Consider the following 16,241-nt stretch of genomic DNA (forward strand, 5'->3'; position numbering starts at 1 on the left):
TACTTTGAAGTGACAACAGCCATGGTGCACACTGGTGCACTGAACTAAACGGGAGCCATGACCGCTCATGTGAGGGCTGTTTGCCATGAATGCCACCGCGCTGTGCAGGGGAACGGGGTCTCTGTTTGCCCTGCTGTGGCATCTGTGCAGATAATCAGGGGAAAAGGGCATGAAAATTTGTGGGGCGTTGCTTTCAAGCGGGGGGCAGGGGAGGAGATGAATGCATTATGGGAGGTTGGTGACATGTACCGGAACCGCCCACTGCACTGGCCTTGTCCCAGAATGCACAGGGGCAGCAGGAACTGTGGGATGGTCCCCCAGTGCATCACTTGGAAAGTCAAAGGAAGCTCCCATTCTGGGGGACGTGCCCTGTCAACCTCGTGTGCCCCACACGCGCCTTCAGCTTCATAAATTCGGGTTCTGAAAAGTCAACGTTAAGACATTAGACCTAATTTTGTAATGTACAAATACCCGTAGGAAAGAGATGGTTCGGGAGGGGGGTCTGACCGAGGTCTCTAAGATCATGAATGGTGTGGATTGTGCACACATAGAAAAGTGTTAACAACTCTTTCCCACAATTCAAAAACATGGGATAACTGATGATATTAATAGGCAACAGGTTTAATAAACACAAGATTAAATACAAGATTAAATAGCTGGAGGACAGATCTGTCAATGGCTAGTAGCCAGGATGGCTAAAGACTCAACCCTGTGTTTGGAATAATTCTAAACCTCTGACTGCCAGGAGCCCGCAAGACTGGGCTGAGTTAACTCTACAACTGCTCGGTTCTGTACACTCTTATGTTCTGTATCAGGGTGTGTCTAGACTACACCTCTCTGTCGACAGAGAGCTGTGGGTTAGGCACATCGAAATTGTTAATGAAGCAGGGATTTAAATATCCTGCACTTCATTAGCATAATGGCCACGGCTTTTTTTCAAAACGGATTTTTTTCGGAAAAAATGGCAGTCTAGACGTGGATCTGTCAAAAATAAACCCTTTTTTGTAAGATCCCGTATTCCTCAAAAAATGAGGTTTACAGGGTCTTTCGAAAAAGGGTTTATTTTCGACAGATCCACGTCTAGACTGCCATTTTTTCCAAAAAAAATTCCGTTTTGAAAAAAGTGACGGCCATGTTTATGCTCATGAAGTGCAGGATATTTAAATCCCTGCTTCATTAGCAATTTCAATGTCAACAGAGGGATGCAATCTAGACGTAGCCTCAGTGAGTCTACCTGCTCCCTGCAGCTGGAGTTAGCCAGTTTGGTGCTGTTTCGTGCAGCCGACCCCCCACCGGGGAAATGCTAACTGCACCTGAAAGAGCAGCACAAGGGGTTAATGTCACCCAAGCCAGGTCTACACTTGCTGGGGTTTTGTGCTGTCAGTTTCACTGGTGCGCGGGACCCGGTGACAGAAAACCCCTGATTTGTGGACTCGCTCACTTCCCCGGGTGTCGCATCCTGTTCACATTTACAGCATTTCCATCGCGGATGTGAGCAGCGGCCTGAGGGCTGCTATCCCACCACGCAGCTCTCTCCATTTTCATGATAGAACTTGTGGGAAGGAGCAGGGGGTTGATTGCAGGGCATCCTGGGTCCCTGCCTAGCCTCGTTCCCTACCCACCGATCAGCTCCAGTAGCTCAGCATTGCTCCAAGTAGGAGATCATTTCCTCCAGGCATTATCACCTGGCCAGATAAGTGAGCACTTGCCAAGAAAAGAGGAAGGGGAGTTTCTAAGTTTCCGGGGGCTTATGGGGGTGGGGAACCCTGTTTACCTGGCATTAGAACATAGGCGCAGGAAATATGGACGCAGGGGGTGCTGCAGCATCCAGCTTCCCGGTGCCTGGGAGCCAGTCCCACTGTCGACCACCCACCAACTTCACCGGTCCCAGGTCCCGCTGGCCCCATAAGCTTCGCCCCCCACCCCTCGAGATCTCACTGCCTGCTGGTCTCGTGGGCACTGCAGGGCTTTGTCACCTGCAGGCTCCATGACCTGCCCCAGTGTCCAGGCCACTAGTCCCAGAGGATCTGCTGCCACCTGGCATCCTGCTTCCAGCCTGGGGCTCTGCTCCTGACCCGGGCCCAGGGCTCAGCAGCTGCAGCCCCAGCCTGGGGCAGAAAGGGGCTGGGGTTGTCAACTCACCCAGACCAGCTGCCATTGCTGGAAATGGCATCCAGTCGGCCCAGTCAGGGAGAACTGGCCAGGGTCGGGGGGAGCTTAACTCAGCATCTTCACCTTAAAAACCCTTCCAGGGCCCCCATGTGAGAGCAGCAGAGCTGCGTGCCAGAGCGGTCCCCGAGCACGGGGGGTATCCTCCGGAGGCTAACAGCTTTGCAAACAGGGAGGTGCATCTCCGGTGAGAGCTGTCCGACTCCCGGGGGGCGGGGGGGTTGCACTGAGGAGTGAAATTTCAGAGTTTCGCTGCAAGAAGTCACGGGGACGTGTCGACGCTTCCCCGGGCTTTGCACAATAAAGGGACTTGTTGCGCTTTTCAGGACGTGCCCTGAGGGGGACCCGTGCTGAGGAATCAGCGAGCTCGCCTCACATCGAGCTCGCTAGGCCTGGCAGCAGCGATGTCCAGACACTGGAAGCATCGCTCTTCACCCCGACACCTTAGCATGACACACCCATGCCTGTTACTCCATGTCACGCTGCAGCTAAATATAATGAGTGTGAAAGACACCAGCCTGAGATGGGGGAAGGGGCGAGGGAAGCCCCTGTGGTTGGACAGTAAATCTGACTCCTGCATCTGCTGAGAGCCCATCAATCACACCCGCAGCATGTGTGAGAAAGCGTCAGTCTCACTCACGGGAATGTCTTTGGCTCCAGCTTCGGCTCCTTTTGTCCTTGGCCCTCTGTGAGTGTCTCTTGCTAGCCTTGACGTTTCTGCTGGCCTCTATTTTTAGCTGCACCTCACCCCTTTCTCCAAACTCGGAGGGACATTAGATGAAGAAGCTGGTGGATAATGTTACCTTTATAAATGGACAGGACTCGACCCCCATTCCTGGTGAAAGTCTGGAGCACCTCCCAGGAGTTATTCCACACGGGCACTGTTATGCCTTTATTAATGACCTAGATGAGGGGATGGGTTGCTCTCAGCAAGTTTCCGGATGACACTAAGCTAGGGGGGAGAGGTACCGTAGATATGTTAGAGGGTAGGGAATGGGTCCAGAGTGACCTAGACAAATTGGAGGATTGGGCCAAAAGAAATCTGATGAGGTTCAACAAGGACAAGTGTAGAGATCTGCCCTTAGGACAGAAGAATCCCAAGCATTGTTACAGGCTGGGGACTGACTGGATAAGGAGCAGTTCTGCAGAAAAGGACCTGGGGATTCCAGTGGATGAGAAGCTGGATATGAGTCAACAGTGGGCCCTTGTAGCCAAGAAGGCTAATGGCATATTAGGATGCATTAGGAGGAGCATTGCCAGCAGATCTAGAGAAGGCATTAATCCCTTTATTAGGCACTGGTGAGGCCACATCTGGAATATACGGAGTATACTGAAAGGATGTGGACGCATTGGAGAGAGTCCAGCGAAAGGCAACCAAAATGATGAGGGGGCTGGAGCACATGACCTACGAGAAGAGGCTGAGGGATCTGGGCTTATTTAGTCTGCAGAAGAGTGAGGGGGGATTTGATAGCAGCCTGCAACTTCCTGAAGGGAGGTTCCAAAGAGGATGGAGAGGGGCTGTTCTCAGGGGTGACAGGTGGCAGAACAAGGAGCAATGGGCTCAAGTTGGTGGAGGAGGTCTATGTTGGATATTAGGAAAAACAATTCCCGTAGGAGTGAGCGGAAGCACTGGGATGGGTTCCCTAGGGAGGGGGTGGAATCTCCATTCTTAGGGGTGTTTAATTCCCAGCTTGACAAAGCCCTGGCCGGGTTGATTTAGTTGGGATTGGTCCTGCCTAGAGCAGGGGGCTGGACTTGATGACCTTCTGAGGTCTCTTCCAGCTCTGTGGTTCTATGATTCTATGATGTAAGCCCGGCACCTGACCGCAGTATTTGACTTCCCTCGCACACGCTCAGAGATAAGCACATGCTGAAGTGCTTTGCTGGACTGAAGCCTAAAGCATGTTTGTTAAGTAGTAAAAGGGCTTGGAGCCCAGCAAGTCCCTCCTCCCCACCGAGCCGATGCTGGCAAGGACAATGCCGGAGTCGTGGCTGCTCCGTGATGTTTGCTATCGCAGGCTAAGTGTTCTGCGTTTGGTTATTTGTGCTGGGCTGACGTAGGCGGGTGTAAGATGGGATGACTGCCCCTCCCCTGGCAGTGTACAAAGATCACATCTCCCACCGGCTGGAGTCTTCACTTCCAGCAAGCCGGCAAAGTATGTGTATTTGAAATGTGCGTGCTATGCTGGGCCTCTTAGTGCGTGCCATGGGGAGGGAAGGCGGGGGTGCGGGAGGCACATGTCTGCAGATTCCAGTTCCATGGGATTGGAGCGGGGTGACCAGCTGTCACCGTGTAAGAGAAAGACAAGGCAGCCCTCTCTTGGGATCTGCCTGGCCCGGGGAGGGGAATTGCCCAGGACTGGGTTACGTACAATGGGCAGGGTGTGGTCCCCGGCCTCCTCCCATCTCCAGCACACGGGAGGTTAACGCACACTTGGGTGAGGGAGGAAGTGACTTGTGGGAGTCAGGGAATGCAGCTATGGGGCAGGTGTTGCAATGACCCTCCCCCCTTCCTCCTGTGTGCAACTGGGCTGCCCTCTCTTGGCTCTTGGAGGAGCTGAGAAGGTGGCACGGTGCTGGGGAATCCTTCCACGCCTGGGGCGAAGGAAAGACGGACGCGTGTATCGCTCCCCCCACCCCAAATACAGCCGCGAGAAGCCAGCCAGGGCCTCTCCAGCCGGAGCTGGTTTTTAATTAAAAAAGAAAAGGTTTTTTTCATAGTCCGATGCCCGGCTCCTTAATGAGGTGCCCGGGCAAGAGTAACTGACCTTCCGGTGCCGCCGGCGAATCATTTCCCACCCAGGAGCTGATCTGAGCAGCTGAGGCATTGTGCATGTTTGCCAGTTTGTCTAGCTGAGCCGGAATGAATGAAAACTGGTCACGGGGGGGGGCGGATTGGGCAGGAGGGCGCGGTGGAGCAGGCTTGAGGAGTGGCGACGACAGGCTCTGTCGTGGGTGCAGGCGTTGACCTTTCTCTCCACAGAACTCTGTGCAACCGAGAAGAATATTTAACAATAATTAAGGTCACATCGGCTGGGGAACGAGCTGACTGCATCAAGCCAGTGACAATTTCACTGCAAATTACTCAGAGAAATGTCAGCCTCTTCCTCTGCCTCGTGCTGATGGCTCCAGAATTAAAACGAGGGGGGCGGAGAGGTGAGGAAACAGCTATTGCAAAGATTTAGTGGACAGATACAATATCCATAGACAGGGACAGAGCGAGCAGAGCAATGCCAAGCCTGGATGGTAGTTGTTTAAAATCAAGCATCAAACGGAGTTGAAAATCAGGCCACGGGATAAATGCCCACAAGCCCGTTATCGCCACCGAAATGGGCATGCTATGCCGGGGGTCTTAGTGCATGACACGAGGCGGAGGAGGGAAGGGCAGTGGGGAGTGGCCATGTCTGCATGGGATTGGAGTGGTGTGACCAGCTACCACCATGGAAGAGAAAGACAAGGCATCCCTCGCCTGGCATGGGGCGGGGAATTGTCCCGGACAGTGTTACATACAGCGGTGGGGGGGTGGTCCCCGGCCTTCTCCCATCCCCAGCCCATGGGTGGTTAAACACACACTTGGATGAGGGAGGAAGTGATGCCGGGGAGTCAGGGAGTGGAGCTATGGGACAGGTGGGTTGGGTTCTTTCTGTGTGGTCTTGGCGTAATCAACCTTAGCACATGGAGCCTTACCTCAGCGCCCAGCTCCCGGGCTGGTGCTGTACGGACTGTCCCAGGGCATGGTGCCTTACCTCAGCGCCCAGCTCCCGGGCTGGTGCTGTACGGACTGTCCCAGGGCATGGTGCCTTTCCTCACCGCCCAGCTCCCGGACAGGTGCTGTATGGACTGTCCCAGGGCATGGTGCCTTACCTCAGCACCCAGCGCCCAGGCAGGTGCTGTACGGACTGTCCCAGGGCATGGTGCCTTACCTCAGCGCCCAGCTCCCAGGCAGGTGCTGTACGGACTGTCCCAGGGCATGGTGCCTTACCTCAGCGCCCAGCTCCCGGGCAGGTTCTGTACAGACTGTCCCAGGGCATGGTGCCTTACCTCAGCGCCCAGCTCCCAGGCAGGTGCTGTACGGACTGTCCCAGGGCATGGTGCCTTACCTCAGCGCCCAGCTCCCGGGCAGGTGCTGTATGGACTGTCCCAGGGCATGGTGCCTTACCTCAGCGCCCAGCTCCCGGGCAGGTTCTGTACAGACTGTCCCAGGGCATGGTGCCTTACCTCAGCGCCCAGCTCCCGGGCTGGTGCTGTATGGACTGTCCCAGGGCATGGTGCCTTACCTCAGCGCCCAGCTCCCGGGCAGGTGCTGTACGGACTGTCCCAGGGCATGGTGCCTTACCTCAGCACCCAGCTCCCGGGCAGGTGCTGTACGGACTGTCCCAAGGCATGGTGCCTTACCTCAGCGCCCAGCTCCCGGGCAGGTTCTGTACAGACTGTCCCAGGGCATGGTGCCTTACCTCAGCGCCCAGCTCCCGGGCAGGTTCTGTACAGACTGTCCCAGGGCATGGTGCCTTACCTCAGCGCCCAGCTCCCGGGCTGGTGCTGTACAGACTGTCCCAGGGCATGGTGCCTTACCTCAGCACCCAGCTCCCGGGCAGGTGCTGTACGGACTGTCCCAAGGCATGGTGCCTTACCTCAGCGCCCAGCTCCCAGGCTGGTGCTGTACGGACTGTCCCAGGGCATAGTGCCTTACCTCAGCACCCAGCTCCCGGGCAGGTGCTGTACGGACTGTCCCAGGGCATGGTGCCTTACCTCAGCGCCCAGCTCCCGGGCTGGTGCTGTACGGACTGTCCCAAGGCATGGTGCCTTACCTCAGCGCCCAGCTCCCGGGCAGGTGCTGTACGGACTGTCCCAGGGCATGGTGCCTTACCTCAGTGCCCAGCTCCCGGGCAGGTGCTGTACGGACTGTCCCAGGGCATGGTGCCTTACCTCAGTGCCCACCGCCCGGGCAGGTGTTGTACGGACTGTCCCAGAGCATGGTGCCTTTCCTCAGTGCCCAGCTCCCAGGCAGGTGTTGTACGGACTGTCCCAGGGCATGGTGCCTTACCTCAGCGCCCAGCTCCCGGGCTGGTGCTGTACGGACTGTCCCAAGGCATGGTGCCTTACCTCAGCGCCCAGCGCCCGGGCAGGTGCTGTATGGACTGTCCCAAGGCATGGTGCCTTACCTCAGCGCCCAGCTCCCGGGCTGGTGCTGTATGGACTGTCCCAGGGCATGGTGCCTTACCTCAGCGCCCAGCTCCCGGGCTGGTGCTGTACGGACTGTCCCAGGGCATGGTGCCTTACCTCAGCGCCCAGCTCCCGGGCAGGTGCTGTATGGACTGTCCCAAGGCATGGTGCCTTACCTCAGTGCCCAGCTCCCGGGCAGGTGCTGTACGGACTGTCCCAGGGCATGGTGCCTTACCTCAGTGCCCAGCTCCCGGGCTGGTGCTGTACGGACTGTCCCAGGGCATGGTGCCTTACCTCAGCGCCCAGCTCCCGGGCAGGTGCTGTATGGACTGTCCCAAGGCATGGTGCCTTACCTCAGCGCCCAGCTCCCTGGCTGGTGCTGTATGGACTGTCCCAGGGCATGGTGCCTTACCTCAGTGCCCAGCTCCCGGGCAGGTGCTGTACGGACTGTCCCAGGGCATGGTGCCTTACCTCAGCGCCCAGCTCCCGGGCAGGTGCTGTATGGACTGTCCCAAGGCATGGTGCCTTACCTCAGCGCCCAGCTCCCGGGCAGGTGCTGTATGGACTGTCCCAAGGCATGGTGCCTTACCTCAGCGCCCAGCTCCCTGGCTGGTGCTGTATGGACTGTCCCAGGGCATGGTGCCTTACCTCAGTGCCCAGCTCCCGGGCAGGTGCTGTACGGACTGTCCCAGGGCATGGTGCCTTACCTCAGCGCCCAGCTCCCGGGCAGGTGCTGTATGGACTGTCCCAAGGCATGGTGCCTTACCTCAGCGCCCAGCTCCCGGGATGGTGCTGTACGGACTGTCCCAGGGCATGGTGCCTTACCTCAGTGCCCAGCTCCCGGGCTGGTGCTGTATGGACTGTCCCAGGGCATGGTGCCTTACCTCAGCGCCCAGCTCCCGGGCAGGTGCTGTATGGACTGTCCCAAGGCATGGTGCCTTACCTCAGCGCCCGCTCTAGACAGGATGAACAAGTGTCCGAGTGGGCACAGAATGGGGACTTCTCCCTCCCTTCCAGGCAAACGTTCCAGGGTGTTGTGGAAATGGGTTCCCGTCGAGGGGAAATGGAGGGCCTGTAACAGGGCTGGCCCACAACATTTTGGCACCTGAGGCGGGCAGCTCAAATGACGCCCCCATCACCCCTCGCTGCACCAGCAGCAGACACAATTTCCTCACTCTGGGTCCTAGTGGTGCCCCCTTTCCCCTCCCAGTCTGGCACCTGAGATGGCCGCCTCAGTTTGCCTCACGGTAAGGCCAGCCATGGCCTGTAACAGGAGTATGGCATGGCATGAATCTGAGCAATCTGCTGTGTTTCGGATGTTTCCTGAAAGCTTGCTCCCCCGTCTCCAAGAGAGGGCAGGAGATGACTAGTCTCCCATCGGGCCCAGTGCGCAGTACGGGAATATTTTAGAGTTCGGTTCAGGTGCGAATGGGATGTTGGAGTTAATGCTGCAGGCTACGTGAGAATCTCAAGTCCCTAATTTGATTTTAAAAGGCAATTATGGGCTGCCCCCAGGTGAGGATTTCATCAGCCCATGTGAGAAACTCGACATGATTTAGCCGTGCCCTGCTGCCCCTGCCACGTTGCTGTCCTGAACAATATTTCAGGGAAGGCCATGGGATGGAAGGGCTCCCCGACCGGTACTGCTATCGCACTAAGTCTGTGGTACAGGCTGGACGTCCCAAAACCAGAACTCCCGCATCCGGCAACATCCGTGGTCTGGCAGGACAGGCTGGGTCCTGGGGACTCCCAGTGGCAAACGGGCTGGCGGCTTTGAGCCCAGCGGGACTGGGGCTAGGACCGGTGCTGGAGCCCTGGTAGCGCAGCAGGGGCTGTGGCAGCCCCAGTAGCAGGGCCAAGGATGCAGCAGCCCTGATAACAGGGCTAGGGGGAAGCAGTCCGGCCTGCCGGGGCCACAGCAGCCTAGCAGCCTGGCGGGGGTGGGGGACAGCTGGGGCCAGCAGTGGGGAGGGAAGGTGGTCTGGGGAGCCGGTGGCAGGGGACCTCCTCTGGTCCGGCAAATTCCCTCCCAGTCAGGTCCCGAGGCTGCCGGACCAGAGAGGTCCAGCCTGTACCGGAGTCTCTCAGCAGCAGAGCTGGCGCAGTGGCTAGAGCAGCGCGTGGGCTGCATTGGGACGTTTCAGGGGTTGTAAATCCCTAAGCCGGGAGAGGGGGGAGCAGGGATGTGGCATCAGAACTCGGGGGGAGAAGCCCCCTTTGCGCAGTGTGAGCATGCCAGTGCTCAGCTCTTGGGACGGGCTTTTCACGCACAAGGTGCTTCCCAGCATTAGGCCAGATTCTCCAGTTCCCAGAACCTTACACCAGTGCAAAGGGGATGTTAAAATGCGACTTGATCAGAGCAGTAGCAGTTACATGGATGTTGCCTGGTGTAATTGACTCCACTAGGTGCAAGGCAACGGCCAGTCTGTCCCTGTGACTGCAGCCGGAATGGCAGTGCTAAGCAGCTTTGAAAATCAGGCCACTTCTGTTTCTTTTGGCACCTGGGTTTGAAGACTTTCACCCTAAGTGAGTTGTTTCATAACCTGGTGGAGCTGGTGTCAGCAGTGGGATTCGGATCCTGCTGTTCCTCTGACCATTCCACGCTCAGCCAGCTAGACAGTAGGCTCGTTCTACCAGAGTGGCTGCCCTTCCTCTCAGGAGGGGTTGCTTGTTACACTGGTTGTTTGGCATGAGGTGCCAGAGGCATGGAAGGCACCCATCTGCACTAACAGTGCAACTCACATCTGGAAGGGATCAGTCCGAGTAGGTTTGGCAGCAGAAGGATCTGCTGCAGCTGTTGCATGGAAAAGTGCAAAGTCTGGTCTTTAGCACAAACCTGCCTTGTAATGAAGCCAAGAAACACATGTCTGAGACCCTGCAGGGGTGGATCTCTCTGGGCTTTGAGGAAAAATGAAAAGCACGGGATGGAGTTGTTGGGGACAAGCAAGTGAATCTGAAAGTCGGGTGAGTGACCACAAGCAGATTGAAAACACCAGACTGAGGAAGTGGTGCAGGTCCAGGGTCTGATCCAAGAGGATTCTGGACTCCCCTTCCACTGGGGGTAAAGGCACCCCACACCTTGAAGAATCAGCCCTTTAGACCTGTATTGCCGTATATTGCCTATAATGAGAAAACCCAAGGCCAGACTGTTCTCCTGCCCGGTTCCTGTGTGAGAAACCGAGGCAGGCCCAGCCTCCCCTTTCTCCTCCTGTGCACGATGCTTTGTTCTGCATCTACATTTGTTTAATGCAGCAGCACAGTTGCCCTTGTTTCCATCTGGGTCAGTGGCAATTATTTATAAACTAGCCAATTAGCCCATCGTAAGACGGGATTTTCAGGTCTCTCCTCCATGTCGGTCTTTTCTCCTGAACCTCCAGTCTCTCACTCCGTGTCTCTTTCTCTCTCTCCTCCTCCTACTGCCTCCCCCCCTCTCTCTCAGCTCTCCTCCGCCTTCTGCCTCTCTCCCCATCTCTTCCTTTCTCTTCTCCCCCTCCTGCCTCTCACTCTCCCTTTCTCTCCCCCTCCTGCCTCTCACTCTCTCTCCGCTCTCCTCTGTCTCTGTCGGGGATGCCCGCTGAGGATGTGGCAGGGAACAGGAGCTTGGTCTGTCTGAGGAGGCTCATGCGTGGAGCTGAGCCTGTGTTGCAGAATTCCAGGGCAGACCCAACTCTCTCAAAGCCACATGGAAGCCTGTCTCAGCGTGAGAGGATGGGTTAGCTTGGGCCTCAGCTTTTCCGTACGACTCTACCCCTTGCTGGAGTCTCCTTTGTCTTGCCTGCCCCCTAGTTACGTCTCACTTCAAAACTACTTGCTTCCAAAATCAGACATAAAATACGGACGCGTTACAGACGCTGACGCTTTAATTTTTAACATATAATTCTAAAATAAATCTTTCTGAATATAAAGATGGTACGTATCTTCCAGTGTGTGGTGTAGAGAGCCGTATGAATAAGCCATTGCCTGGATTAAATGTTAGTCTGTTCTGAATTCACTGGTGCTTTTTATGTAGCCAGTTATCAAATGAGGCAAATATCCAGACGAGTTGCTGTACTCCATGGGAGACCCCTGCGTACCCCGCTGGGAATGCATATCCCTGAATGAGAACCGCGGGGCTAGATGACCTTTCAAGGGTCCTTCCAGCTCTGTGTTTCTGTGTTTGGAGTGGTGGGGAAGAGGGAAATTTGAATCTGAGATTTGCATGCAGCCCACTGCTGAGACTAAGGACAGCCACAGAGTCTGGATCAGGACCTAGACGGTGGCAAAGCTGAGGGGTGTTTGATTCTGGGGTTTGGGTTTGTCTCTTGTCCGTGGCGCTAAGTGCTTTGGGCCAAGGAGGGTCTCACGACAGCTGCTGCTACACTTGGAGGTGGGAGGACGGGCTTCCCAGCTTGCACTGGCATATTCGCACCAGCGCTCATCAAGCGAGCCACCATTTGGGAACCACTGCTCCAGGGCTGAGATACTCACACCGGCCGAAAACTCCTTTTCTGATTCTCCCCTTGAGTTGTTATTTTATATCAATGCAAACTGGGCGCAAGATGCTGCTGTTGTGATTTTTGACATAACTTTGCACCCAAGTTGCCCTCCTTTTAAAAACTGCTCTACAATGCTAAAAGCAACCTTCCCCCCACCATGAATTTCTTTTTCCATGTCTCTCCACTTCCTGCCCCACCTGGAAATAACTTGCAGAATCGCATCGAATTCATTAAACTGAATTAAGTAGAAGGCAGTTGCAAAATTGAAAGTGACCTTGCAGCGCAATGTGGTGCTTCCAAAACATCTTGCTACCATATAGTAGCCTAGTTAGTTTGCTACCTGAATGGGGCAGGAGACTCCCGCACCCCAAGGGCAATGAAACTTGAGGGAACAGTCACAAAAGTCTGGCTTTCCTACTGGAATATACCCCTTTCTTCCATGTTCTAGCTGTATCCACCACCAAATAATGAGGATGTTTTATGCCAGGCACCGGGTAATCTAAAAGGGCCCAAATTCTTAAGCTGACGAGATGGGACTAGAAGGAATTTATCTGCCCTCCACCTCTGACCTCCTGTGCAACGTCCCTGGAAACTTGAGAGCAATACAGAAACCTCTAGTGTCTTTCCTTTTGCAGTGAAGTCCCCTGGTCTCCTTGGAGTCCCTCTGGGACACTGGGTAGTGAGAAGTCGGATGTGATGTAGCACTTAGCAGAAAGGGATTGGCAGTGCGGACTCATCTGGAAAATCGACACGATGCAGCTAAGGTCGACCTAAACTCGTAGTTTAGTGCAGGCCATAGTGTCCACTCCCAGACATCACCGCTTTGCTTTCCACTCTCTGCATGTTACAGCCCTTTGCCATTCCTCAGCTGGGGTAACCGCAGCCAGCCATCAACCCAGGCAAACTGGCCCGTGATGAGCTCCCCTTTGAAAGCCAAGCAGAGGGCGTCACCTTTGTCCCATGTGTAAAACCTCCAGCAGGCTAGCGGGGCCTGGGGTGACCCCGTTGGGGAACATCAATCCAAGCGCTCGGCTATTCATTTCTTATTCAGTCTCTCCGGGACCCAACAAGCCTGGGCTGGAGACCAGTTTTGCCTGCACAGGGCAGGCCCAAGGGACCCATTCTGTGGGGGGCTCTGGTGAGTCAAGGACCTTCTGCATCCCTGAGGGGGCCGCTCTCCAGTGTGTTCCAATGGGCAGGGCACCGGGACCAGCCTGACTCCGCCCAGCCATCAGGGAATCTCCCCCACTGTTTGAAGATGGCTGGATTCCGAGGGGAGAGTTACGGCGAGTCAGGGGCAACTCCCCCCCGGGTGGGACAGATGGGGGGAATGAAGCCTTCCAGCCCTGCTGCAGTGAGGCTGTCTGGTCTCTGATCCCCTCATTTCTGAGGTGCTGCTCCACCGTCTCTCAGTCCCCTGCCTCCCCCCGGCACCACAGGAGTGGGTCTCCAGCCCTGGGGATGAGTTGCTGTTTGTAAAGCTCAGTGATAGATCTTAGTATCTCTGCGATTTCATCCTTCATTCCCTTCCCACACCTCCCTCGAATGCCATCTGCTCCCGGTGATTTACTGCCCTGCCGTGTGCGTTGGGGGGTGGCTGGAGAGTTGATATTTAATTTTTATAGCTGTTTTCATTCAGGAAGGAAAGGGAAGTGCTTTGGGGGCCCAGAACAAGAATAAAACGGAAGATTTTAGTGGGTTTCCTTTGTCTGGGAGATTTTCTTTTCTTTTCTCTGTAGCGTGGCAGTGTTTTGTTTTCCCTCCAATTTCGAGCATCATTCAGAATTGGCTGCAGTGATGCCAGCAAACTCCCAGGACAGTAAAGTATACTCTGATTAGCTCCAGGGCTGAAAGACTAGCACCTGCCAGGCAGGAGACCTGAATAGGCCTGTGGGTTCCTTTGGGACGGCTCCTCACTGAGGTACTTCTGTATGGAAGAGCAGGAGAAGCCGGGTTCTTAGTGCAGCTCTTTGAGGATTCTACACATCTCGGTCCCAACCCGTTCCCTGCTGTGCCGGAGCGGAAGGGAGACCCGCGCAAGGGGAAAGCAGTTTGTGGGGGCACTGGCTGCCATGCTCGGTAGCTGGGGAGGTTCCCTCCACAGCAAGGAATGAGCTAGTGACTTCCTGCTGGTGCAGCTGTTGGCTGTAGAATTCTTTACTTGCTGCCTCTGAGAGGAGCTCTCCTGTCTGCGTGTCACCGAGGGGTGGGAGGCCACCAGGCCCTGCACCCCCATCCGCAGCCAGGACGTGACTGTGGGCCAGGCTCTCTGCCCGACTGCAACTCCCATGATGCACTCCACCGATTCCCATCTTTGGAGGCCTGGCAAGAAGTGCCCAGCGTGACACAGGCAGGGCTGTATTCACGCTGTGAATACAGAACAGAAGGTTTATTGGTTCACAGGGATACACCGTAGGACAGACTTGAAGCACAGGAACCAGGAGCAGTCAATACCATCCATCTTGGGCCCTGGGCTCCCTTCCTGCATCCCAAGTCAGCAGAGACTCACCCAAACACTCAGCAGCCAGTCCCAGCCCTGCAGGCAGCCCTGACTCCTCCTCTGCCCAGCTTCCCAGGCAAAAGGTGTTGCCTGGTTGCACCCCCCAGCTCATGTTACAGTTAGCCTGTGCCATTGTGAACGTGCTGGCCTGGCCAGCCTCCCGCAGTGAGTTGCACCTGGAATTCCCATCCCCGTCTAGCTATGCAGTGTCCAGGGAAACTGAGGCACACACACAGGGTTACCACAGGACAGTAGAAGCCACGTGCGACATAACAAAGCAAACCACGTGAATACAGTCCTGCCTGTGTCACACTGGGCACTTCTTGCCAGGCCTCCAAAGATGGGAATCGGTGGATTGCATCATGGGAGTTGCAGTCGGGCAGAGAGCCTGGCCCACAGGGCTGAACGAGAGCACGAGGCACCTGAACGACAACGCCCATCGGACACCCTTGCCGCTCAGGCAGACACAGATGAATATTGCAGTGACCTGAAATAAAAGGCTTCCGTTCCGCTCAACCACCCACATTTCTGCGATTCGGGTCAACCCTAAACAAAATGCTCATTTTGGTTTCTCACCAGGAAGGTCGAAAAGTTCAGCAAAACTGATATTTCACTGTGGGGAATCTTCCATTTTCCCTGTGTGGGGGGAGAGGGGGATAGTTTTAGTGGAAAATGGCTGCCCGGCTCCAGTGTCCTCTGTGCATTCGTGTGTTCAATGGTATTTCCCCACAGCCGGGCACTCTCCTCTCAGCCCCCGCCAGGTTCTCCCTGCGTGCGAAATCCATGCTAACGCAGCCTGGCCTCCCTGGCTCGAACTGGTCCTTTAGACTGCAAAGCTCGTGCTTTGGGATCCAAACGTCCTGGGCCGGATCAGTGGCAGACACACAACAGCAGCAGGCATTGCTGCATCCTTTCATTCAACCACTGTAGGCAGCCACCCTTGTGTGCGAGGGATTAGGAAGTATTGGATTAACTTCTTATCACAAGAGGCAGCAATTTGTGTGTCCTGATTCTTCTAGGTCGGAGCCGAGTCCATAAAGGGATACTGTGCCCGCTCCCGGACTGGTGACAGGAGGGATTAACCAGCACAGAGCCCAGACACCATTCCCGGTGAGTAACTGAGCGTATCTTCGATTGCGCGCTGGAATCCGACGCGTGTGGGCCGCACTGTGTGTGTGTGCTCCTGCTGCCACGTGCTCAGGGGCAGAGGGGCTGCTCCCAGGGTTAACCAGGTTTCTAGGTCTGTGAAGGTGTTTGGTCGCATGAATGTAAACATCCCCGAGACCTCGGGTTACCTAGGGGCAGGGCGTGCGTGCCAAAGGTTGGCAATGCTGGTGCGCAGGGAGAGCCAGGTCTCCGCAGGGCTAGCGCTGTGGGCACAGGGGATGGCCAGGGTAAGTCAAGGCCTTGCTAGTGTTTGTGTACTGTCCGGTGTGGTGTCAGACGGGCTGCTCTCCCTCTGGTGCCTGGAGCTCGGTGGGGCCATGCCAGGCTGGGACATGGGGCCTCCCAGAGCGCCCACCGGGGCAAGGCAGCTCCGCTCTCCCTCAAAGTGAGGCAGTGTCTTAAAGGAGCCCGTCACATTTGGGGAGATAAAGAACTCAGCAGTGGGGACCATTGGGCAGGGTATGGTAGTGACTGAGGTTTGCCTTCTCTGGCCGGGGCGTCGGCTGCCACACTGCAGCAACCTGCCACTCGGCAATGCCCAGCCCTCGTTACTGTGTCCTCCCGGTGCTACACTCACGCCTGGGTGACACCAGGATTTCTGGGGGCAGCTGCCATGGGCCTTTGTGCTGCAGTGCACTATGCTGCTGTAGTGAGCAGTGGGAGACGCTCTCTGTCCATCTGGTCTCACGGGGGAATTGCAGGAAGGCAGCCGAGGGTTATCCGCACTCGAGGGATTTGCCACGTGTCCCTCTTGGAAAGTGGGCCGG

General features: G+C 56.0%; 1 protein-coding gene across 6 annotated transcripts in view; it reads left to right on the plus strand.

The window, feature by feature from the left end:
- Positions 1-16,241, plus strand: part of RALY (RALY heterogeneous nuclear ribonucleoprotein) — a 221,553-nt gene that overhangs the window by 44,630 nt on the left and 160,682 nt on the right. For 5 of the 6 annotated variants that reach the window (XM_075901522.1, XM_075901526.1, XM_075901528.1 and 2 more), the window contains exon 2: positions 15,327-15,417. The gene's annotated coding sequence lies outside the window, so the exon portion shown is untranslated. Of the gene's footprint in view, positions 1-15,320; positions 15,418-16,241 lie in introns of those variants that run through there. The other variant, XM_075901524.1, reaches the window with a different exon arrangement.

This window comes from Pelodiscus sinensis, chromosome 18 (genome assembly GCF_049634645.1).
Source record: "Pelodiscus sinensis isolate JC-2024 chromosome 18, ASM4963464v1, whole genome shotgun sequence".
In the NCBI taxonomy this organism is placed as follows: domain Eukaryota; kingdom Metazoa; phylum Chordata; order Testudines; family Trionychidae; genus Pelodiscus; species Pelodiscus sinensis.